Source organism: Poecilia latipinna, unplaced genomic scaffold, assembly GCF_001443285.1.
Source record: "Poecilia latipinna isolate Pla-1442-1.1 unplaced genomic scaffold, P_latipinna-1.0 Scaffold48, whole genome shotgun sequence".
Taxonomy (NCBI): domain Eukaryota; kingdom Metazoa; phylum Chordata; class Actinopteri; order Cyprinodontiformes; family Poeciliidae; genus Poecilia; species Poecilia latipinna.
Window position 1 is genome coordinate 621732 of NW_015112664.1, and position 10690 is coordinate 632421.

Genomic DNA, 10690 nt, shown 5'->3' on the forward strand with positions numbered 1-10690 from the left:
GAGCAGACAAGAATGACCAGAAGCACGAGATAACGAAATATAGGCCACTGTCAAACAGAAACACAGTAGCTTGAACAGCTATACAGGTGAGTACAGTCACAAATGACGATGCATTACAGGGTGAATTATTATTTCTTCTGTGAAGATATTTTATTTTGCAAAAAGGATTGTTTCTTACTTTCGTGTGAAATGTGTCTTACAAATCATGCTTAGAAACAAGAGATGTGTTCATTTTACAAATACAGCACTAATAAGTCTGGAGGTTTTTTCCAACTGCATCTGTTGACATTGAACACATGATTCAGAGATTTTCTTAGGATGTGTTCGCTTTATGAAACATGAAACACATGATATTATAGTGTAGTTTGAGTTTTCCATCTGTGACTTTCACCATCTGTAAAAGTTACAGATAGTATCTGTAACTTTTGTTTGGATCTCATGGTGTTTTGTTGCACTTCCGAGCGCAGTTTCTTTATTTTTGTTGAATCTCTTGTTTGTGGATGTTTCTATTCACTGTGCAGACAGGTACAGATATCTGCTGTATCTGCAGAGGCACATCAGTCTCTGTATCTCTTTTGTGAGGCCCATTGGTGTTACAGCCAGATAAATGATGCCTTTTATGATAGATTCAAGGTCCTAAGTACATGTGAAAAGCACATGGGTTCATCCTTCATGCTTTATTGAAGAGTTTCTTCTGTGCCTGAAATTTATTTATTGTTCAAACATTTCAAAGCTTTAAATTAAACATATTTTCAGTACTTATTGAAAGCTAGAATGGTGTGTTTAATTATGGTTGCAACTTTTATAAAAATGAACCGTCTTTCTCTCTTGTCTTGTCCTCTTATTTTGTTTGCATGTAAAATTTTGGATAGGACATAATCGTCATCCTGATCAATGCAAATCACTCGGTATCAACTCCATCAGCCACTGTTATGTCCTATAAATCATTGTAGTTTGTATATTTCTCTGTTTTTTTTCACTGTGTGTGGGGTGTGTTTCTGTGGGCATCTGCGTGTGTGTGCGTGTGTGTGTGTCTCATTCACTCCCTAACTGCCTTATCAGACTTCTGCACCAGCAGCTCTCATTAGAACATTAATTGAAAAAGTGTAATTAATCCTGAAAGGTGGCGAGACTGGACTTTGGCCAGAGAGAGAGAGAGAAAAAAGAGAGAGAGCGAGAGAGGTGGACTCAGATTTGGGTGTTTAGTATGACCCAACACTGCCCCCTGTTGTTGTTGTTGCGTCACGGTGAGACAGTTCAGCTGGCAATGCTGGGAAATGCTAAAAAGATAATAATAATAATAATAATAATAATAATAATAATAATAATAATAATAATAATAACTATTATTAATAGTAGTAGTAGTACATCATTGTATAATTAATATCATTATACAATTTCACATATGTCTCTAATAAGAAGGATGTGCATTATTTTATTTCTGTAAGTAATTTACAAATAATTAAGAAATAGAAAAAATATTTTGACACTTTTTTCAGTTCTGTGCTGACATTAGGGTGGGATTTTGATTCATGGGGACTTTATTTTTGTTATGAAATGTTCTTTTTTTTTTTTTTTTAACCTGACAAATCAGGGTTAGCATGTTTCACCCGGAAGAGAATTAAATCAAGGAGGAAATGAGGAAATATAAAAAATGTGGCGACCTGTCTCATTGTCTTTTTCTGAAGACTCCCCGTGGTGAGGAGGGAGATGAGGAGCCGAAGGTGAGGTGAAAAAGGAGAAGCAGAAGGCCCGCTCTATTATTCTAATCCTTGGTTGTGTCTGGCTGACCTTTGGAGGGAGGATTGTTTCTCATTTAGGAGTGTGAGGTGTGATCTTCCCACCCGTTTGATCCCACTCACCTGACCTTTGTAAATTGGCTGTTAAGCATATCACAACTCGACCCCGGAGCCTCACACGTGGCCCGTTAATACACACTAAGCGAAGCAGCTGCACTCTCATAGGTATTTAGGCACTTAGCCTCACATACAGGAGGTGCCTATGTGCATCGTAAGGCCGACGGAGGCCTTGGTTGTTTTTATTTGGCATTAAACCTGCTCTTTTTGCCTCAAATCATTTTCAGAAATCTGCGTTTCCTTCCCCTTTAAATCATGCATATTTTTAACAAGATGATTTTATATGCATATGTGCTGGATCAAAAAAAAAAAAGAAAAAGAAAGAAAAGGTAGAAATAAAATAAAGGGGAAAAAAAACACAATAAAATTGCCCATTGTGCCGGTCACCTTTTCTTGGCTTGGTTAATGGGTGGCTGAGTTGAATGGCAGTGAGGTGATTTTTCCATCAGGCTGATGAGAGGAGAATTAAAGCCCACAGCTTGGGGTCTGCAGCACCATTACAGAAGGAAGAGGTTCTGAATTCATTTGGCCCGGCCACGATTCTAATTAACAACTCAATCCCACACAGCCTCACAGAGTGAGACTGACAAGGGGGGAGAGGGAGGAAGGGAGCGGGATCCCCTCTTCCTCTTCTTCTTCCCTCTCCTGTTGTTCTGGCGAGGTGTCGCAGAGATTGCTTCATCTTTAATCACATAACTCACTCATTTCCTTTCTGGTTCTTTCAATTTCTTTAATATTTCTGCACCTGAAGAATTACTTTCTTTTTTTCTTTTTTTTCTTTTTTTTTAATGAAATATTCATACGTCTTTGGAGTTTTTCATTGTTCACATTAGAATCACAAACTTCAGTGTAACTTTTTTTTGTTGTTGTTGTTTTTTCATACAGACCAGCACAAACTAACAAAGTTATAAAGTGTTGGAAAAGAACGCAGAACCTTTGGGGTTTGTATTTAGTCCCTTGGACTCTGACACCTGTCAGGGTGAATATAGATTATATTTTCAGGAATTTTATTGATGCGATTATCTGACACAGAAACATTATGGGATGTAGAAGATTCCTCGGGAAACTCTTAAATAATAACAAAATGATCCGAGGCAGAAACAGAGACAGAGTGAGGCTCGATTCTCCACAAAGGGTGGTTCAAGTCTAAATCATAGATTCCTCCCACCTTCTATTTTTTATAACCAATCGTTGTAGCTTTTCTTGACACTATCTGTTGCATATAGCATCTATGCATTAAATGACTGAGGCTCTCCCTTTGAAGCTGGAGCACTGTGAGAACTCGTGCGGTTCTCCTCAATAACTTCTTCTCAGAGAAATAGTTTTGTTTTATCTCTTCCCACATAAATCAACATGCAGATTTTTCCTAAGCACAACATTCTCCTGAATAAAAACCAGTGCAATCAATTGTCTGCAGTTGTTTTCACTAGCAGTGGCAGCATCATGCTGTAGAGATGTTTTTCTTCAGCAAGGACAGGAAAAAGGGCGAGGGTTAATGGTAAATCGGAAAAACCAAAATTAATGTCAACGGTGGGAATTCATCAAAAGGCAAGAAGAAACTCGTTATTGTTGTACGACAGCCGTAGAAAGTTGCATTTGCAGATTGAAGTGAGCCGTGCGGGGTGCACAAAAACACATACCGATGAAGGGTCTCTGCTCAAATGTGACAAAAATGAAATTTATTTGGCAGCACATAGATCACTGAACCACTGCAAATTTCACTAGGCATGACATTCACTTGCTGAAAGATTGTTGTGGCAGGGAATGTTTTTGTTCATTACCCAGCTAGAAGAAGAATGGAGTTAAAAAGAGGACGATGCGCTGGAAGAAATTTTGTTTAGAAGTTGCAAAAAACTGAAGACTGTGGCCAAGGTTCACCTTCTGTTGTCGTCTTTGCAGCAGGACGACAACAGAAAACATACAGTCAGAGTTAAATCGACTGGTTTAGATTTGGGCTGTGAGACTCAGTGTCATTTGGGACTACAACAAGACCAAAAATGTCCATGAGGATCCTCTACCAACTATATATACTATACCTGCACTCTGCATTCAGTAAGTGGCTTAATTCTAAATATTAAATAATAATTAGCGTCCTTTGACATTAGGGTAATTTGGCACAATACAATTAAAAACTAATTTGACTTGAGTGATAAAATAGCATTTAAGCACGCAGCTTAAATAAACAAAGTAAATAAAAATCTCTGCAACATAAAAACAATCTTAACAGACCTTGAGCTTTTCTGCCAAGAGGTATGGCCAAAAGCTTCAGTGGACGCACAAAGTCAGTAAAAACCTGTAAAAAGTTTGGAAAACAAAGTTTTATTTTCCTTCGATGCCCCATGTTTACTCACGTATTGCTTATTAAATCATAACAGTATATGCAGAAGAATGGGATTACAATGTGACAAACATTTGAAAAAGTCTTTTACAAGTTGCTTTATCTCCATCCTTCCTCTCACTCCTCGTCCTCTGCTGGAACTCATCCTGCGCTGTGTTGTCCGTCGCACAGTCTGCCATGCTGCCTGTGGCTTTCTTAAGCCGCTGGCTTATGGGGGGAAATTTCCCTGGATTTAAAAGGATGATTTCATTAGCCTCCGTGGATGTCAGGTTTCATTTTAAGGATTAAATCCTGCAGATTAGAGACGAGGGGGGATTCTCCAGCATGTCATTAATATCTAATGGCACAAGAAATGTAATTTAGAAAGCCAGTCGTTTTGATTACGGAGCAAATGCCTGCTTTACTCTTTAACGTCATGAACTTGTCTTTGAACACGGTCTCTGTCCAGAGTTCAGGCCCATCCCCGAACGGATCCAGAAAGGCATCCTACGTTGCAGCGAGAGGGTCAAGCCATGGTCAGCAACTTTCTTCTTGCCCTGTTGATTGGTTTTCTTTAAACTAACACGTGGAGAGTTACTAAAAGTCTGCAATCAGATCCCATTATCATGGCAACACCAGGTCATTTTAAATTAGCACATCTCTCTCTCTCTCTCGCACCCTGTTTGTCTTGTGGGAGAGTTTGTTAAAACATCTGACTTCAGCAGCAGTGACAATGCTTTCTTCTACCTTCTTCTTCTTCTTCTTCTTCTTCTTCTTCTTCACCCTCACAGGACTTTAAAGAGCCTCCCCGTCAGTTTGTGCCGGTCAGGCCAGTCCCCCACAGAGCCCCGCTCCGAGTGGCGTGCGCCTCCTGTCAGTCAACATGCCCCAAAGCAGCGTCCTCCTCCCTCGCCGATGGAGTATGGACAGTGGAGAACAAGGTGGGCGCAAGGGGAGCCAGGCAACTTAATGAGCCAATTTCTCAGATAATAAGATTGGTGGATATGCTAATATTTCTACCTTAAGGAGATAATTATGATGTAGAAGATAGAATATGTTATCTTAAAGCGACAGTATTCTGGTCCCAAACCTATTTTGGAGATTTTTTTTTTTTTTTTTTCCCCAGTCTCATGGAAAGAACCAGGGTGGTGTGGAGAAGCGGGAGGTGGTGGTGTAGGTGGGGGGTATTTTTATTTTTTTTTGTTTTTTTCTGCGTTGAGCAGTAGGACAGCAGAAAAACAATACTAAGAAATCCTTGATGCTTTCAAGTGTGTCGTGTGTGTCTTTCTTTTTTAGGCTGAGCCTTTGATCACACAAAGCATTTGACACAAGTAAGAGAGGCGAGGGACTTTCAGCCTTCATAAATATTTATCTCATTACTGCAGGCTAAAAAATCACAGAAAAGAGAGATTTCAATTGATCTTTATTGTTAATTGACCCAAAAGTATGCGATTATTATCTGAACAACAAAAACATTGTTCGTCCTTCGACTCTTGCTGCACTCCCCCCCCCCCCATGGTTCTCAACCCTCTTGTGCCTCAGTTTCTGATACAAACTTAATTTTCTGTCCTCAGGTTCTTGCATTAGCTCTTTGGTAGTCTTGTTTTGTGTTCAAATCCCTCATCAACACAAACTCTCTCCCTGAATGTCCTCCAGTGAGACACACTCCATCACCTTGATGTGTACAACTGGAAGTTAAGAGACTAAATGAGTTCCTGAAACGGAGGCCTGCTGATTACAGTAAAGTTCACGGCCTGATTTAAATAGCCAGGGTCAAGTAAACAGCCTAGGGATAGTGACCTTTTGCCCTGACAGTTTAATACACAGTTTAAAAAGGAGGGAGGCAGACAGGATTGAGTGGTGCCATCTCCCCCCACCCTGAGTCTGCCCGCTCTCTCTGTTTCTCTCTCTCTGTTTCTCTCCGCTCTGTGTTTGACCATTTTAATTAGGCTCTAACAAGTTCAATCTTGTAATTAAGAGCTCAGCCAGACCAGAAAGCACATCGGCCATTAGCTCAGACCAGCCCAGATCATCCACAGCTGCACAACCGAAGCAGACAGATGGTCACATTTGAGGCGTCACAGCCTGAAGCTCACGTACACTCATCACTGGCACAAATGTCCTGTTGTTTTAAGCTGTTCTTATTCTAGCGTAGAATCATCATACAACATAGCTTATATATATGTTTTTTTAAATTAGCAATGGTTTCAGTAATTTAAATATATTGGATATCCGCAGGCGCAGACCCGTCACCCCGAAGCCGTCGAACATCCAGAGATGATGCCTTTTGACATCAAGACCTTTGTGACCCTTTGGTTGCATCAGCCATCAGCCATCCAACAAGGAACATCTTCTACGGTGTTCCTTGTTGGAGCAGCAGCTTAGCTATAGGAAAGCCAGCTCTGTCCTAAGATGATGCCTTGACCCAGTTCACGTGGCAGGAGATATAAACACACTCTGGCTAAAACAACATCACCGATGGACATTGTCTTCCTCTCCATGCATGAAGCTGTTGCAGAACTAGAGAGCTCCTTCAGTGACAGACTGCTGCATCCAAAGTGCACAAAAGTGTGTTATCGCATATCCTTCCTACGGCTGTTCCGACTTTATAGCCATCACTGCTAACGAAAAACCCAAACACAACAAGTGTTTCCATCCCAGCTGCTATTTGAACAGCTTTTTTCATTTCTTGTAAATGTGCAGTTGTTGTCTCTTAAACCCACATGCTGAATTTTGCACATTTTTCTTTAAATTACATTACGTGGCTAGACATTTCTTTCAATTGGAGTATGCTATTTTAATAACCGTGCAGTACTATTTTTCTCATGTTGTAGAAAAATAGTAAATTTGCCCTTTGCTCTGTACAGTTTCCTAATCTTATTTTTATGTTTTTGTAGTTTTTACCTCTGTGTGGACCTGCAGGCCTCCATTTGTTAACATTTCACTTGCTCCTGCACATGAAGTTTTCTCTGCAACTTGCTAATAGACCTTTATTCAAATATAAGCTCATATCCGTGCTAATATCTCAGCCCTCCTGCATAATTTTATACCCGTTTAGTTGAGAGAAAATCCATAATAAATTCAAACTTCTACATCTAATCTTTATTTTAAGAAACGGTCAAGTTATTATTATTATTTTTTTTAACATCCTGCTTCCAACCTGAAAAATGAACAATTCAAATGTGTCTTTAAAGCCCAAAACATAATTACTGATTATCATGTGAACTTCTCAGCAGCACCGCATCACTCCTGCTCTACTTCTCTAAAACTTTTCCTGCTTGAAACACTAAATGGCTCACACAAATATTTTGACAAACCATAAGATATACTGAAAAAAAACGAGTTTTAAGTTACTCGAGGATTCAACCACCTCTAGGTTAGACACACAGGAAGCAGCACACACACACACTCTCTCTCTCTCTTACACACACACACACACACACACACACACACACACTTTTATATGTCTGTTTTTGAGCTGAGAATTCCTGCAGTGACAGGCATCCCTGAGGTGTCTTCTCTCACAGAAACATTTTAGTTTCTTTGTTCCTGGAAAAAAGTGCAAAGTGACAGTGACAGCACAATTTTTTTTTTTCTTTTTCATTGAACACACACAACAACACACGCAGACATGGAGACAAAATCACCCATACAGATCTCTTTATCAGCCTGATGGATGGGAGCTATCTCTCTCTCTCTCTCTCTCTCTCTCTCTCTCAGTGCTGCCTTCTTTTGTGCCTTCCTCCTGTGGCCAAATAGAATTCATGTCTATGTAAAGACTCTTGCATCCTATTATGCGCAATAAACTGCTTGCTTGCTTTATCTGCGGCAGAACCCGGTGAGTGGCACAATCTGCCAAACACACCACTTCCAAATTAAATTTATTTAGTTAGACCTCCATTCAGAGGCACTCATGTAAACGATCGTGTTACACTCTGATCTGAATAACTACAGGCAGGAATCCAATTCATTTCACATTCACAGACCCCCTCGCTCCCACCCACCGCATCACCCGGCCCCTCTTACAGGCCCCTATCAGGAAATTGTCAATTGCGGATGCTCTGCCTGTGCGGCATTACAATGCAAACAAGGTTAGTTTTCAAACACCTGATTTGAATAAGCTCAACAAGGAAACATATCAGCCAGCGCTGCTTGGTTGGTTTTTCTATTGCCTCCAGGAGAGGCAGGAGGGAGGCAGGGGGGAGGAATGGGCGACACTTTTGCAGGCGTGGTGATAGCTGGACTGATAGCACTGGAGGAATGGCAGTTAATTTGAATATGGCACCTCAAGCCACAATGATTATCATCATCACCAAATCAAGGAAATAAATGAGAAGAGGGGCTCCAAAAATAGCATTCAGAGGCATTGTGCATAGCAGGTACGGGCCCAGTGGGGAGGGGGCGGCCTGAAGAGTGTTCACCAGCTCATTATCCAGGTCTGGGCTGAGGGAACGGAGGGATCGAGAGAGGAATTGCATTAATGTGACCACGGACACTCTTTTCATAAAGCCTCCTCTCTCTCTCTTTGCTCCTTTCTTCCTCTCTGTCGCTCGCTCTCACTATATGCCCTGTTTAATTTGTGTGCCAGCGGGAGGTAATTTAGGCAAGCTGCTGTCACCTGCAATGAGACCAGAGATCCGGGTGGGAATGGCGAGAACAGATTGAAACTAGTGATGCTTGAGACCTTTCCTTTCACTTCTCATCCCCCCCCCCCTTCCCAACCTCCCTCACCCCATCATCTTGTCACCTGTATCCTTCTATATTTCCTCATGAGCGCTAATAGCACTCTTTCAATCTCTCTTTCCTCGTTTTTTTTTTTTTTTTTCTCACAGAGGCTCCCCCTTCCCGCGCCCAGCACTGTCCACTTCCTCCGCGCTCCCTCGTCTCTTCCCGAGGGTGAGGCAGAGCGGCGCTTGATGAGTCATCACGGCAGTCGTTTGATTCATTTTTGCTCCGGGCTCTCATCTCCCCGGAGAAATTACCAGTCGTTTTAATCGGACCTATGTCTCTAATTCATTAAACATCCTCATCCCGACGCACGCGGCGCGTGCGCGCACGTACACTCGGAGGCCTCGAGAGCCTGATGGCTACCTTCACACGGTCACCTCTGTCTTTGGTGTCAAATGGCGTTTAACATCGCTGTCAGTCACTCATATTCAGAGGAGACCTGAAGGAGAGAACGATAGGAGAGGGTGGGCTGGATGGGGACGCGGGGGGGCTGGTATTTAGGCTGCAACTCATTTCTCATCACTTTCCCACACCGTCTATTAGCACCCCACTTAGTCCTCTCTTCTATTCCTTCTTATCTGTCTGCCTTCCTAAATGGGCTCAGTACTTTTCTGCTCAAATTCGGTCCACCCATTTCCTCTTCCCCTTTACGTTTGAGCTTCGCAGTGAGCTGGGTGACCGTGTGGTCGACACGGCGGTGGAAGACGATGGGTTTGAATGTGTAAGAATCAAAAAAACTGATTCCGCATTTCCTGGGTTTGACACAAAGGTGCATGTCATACACCCTTTGTGATGGTTAACATTGCGCTATGCTTAAAACGAACCTGAACCAATAAGAGCTGCTTTGCTAACAAAGTATTGAATCAACAATTGTTACATCTATCCCTACGTCCATTCAATGTAATGAGCTTTAGTGGTTAGTTTTCAACCAAAAATGGGATTAAAGTGACAGAAATCACTTTTTTGAAAGTTACCAAAGCAAAGAAAAACCCATGTAACCTTCATACGTATCACTTGGGTTAATTTTCATGTGTGTAAAGCAAATATTATTTTTATGGATATCTTAGGTTGGTCCTTGTCTTTATTTTTCTGTCCAATGGATGATAATTTATCTCAACAAAGACACTGAAAAGCAGGCTTTAGTCAGTTTTAGCTGACAGAACGACCTTTCAACCACCTTTCGAAGTGAACATTTATATTACTGACAATTCACTTTCCAATCCAAACATTCAGTCGAGAGTGAAGGTGACGCCTTTGTCCATTGCATGGCATTACAATCCAAGTTTTGAATCAATTTTTAATTGCAGTTTGATTAGTGTAACAGAACACTATGAAGCAAATTTGTCTGTACTTTGTAGAATTTTATTTATTTATTTTTTGTTGAGTGAACATATCTCCATCCCTTTTAAAGTTGATAAATGCGGCAATTTAACTACAAACACTTACAATAGCTGGTGTACAAGAAACCTTTACAGTACAAGGGAAAAGAAGAATTCACAATTTATTTTCACGTAATGCGTGACTTTTTTCACTCCATTTTTATGTCATTTTAATTCATTTCATTTTGTTTTATCACTGAGCGGACCCCGGCACAGCCTGACACCCGGTCTTCCTAAACTCTGCAGTCTGCATAATTTATGCTTTCTACAAGGCCGTGAAGTCTGTCTCCATGAAACAGATTACATTCAAAGCCTCTTTTCAGACGCTTGTGGGCTCTCAGTCTTTGTCTACCTGTTTTCAATGGCCTGACTCTGTACAGCCTGCAAATTTTCAAGGTTTTTTTTTTTTA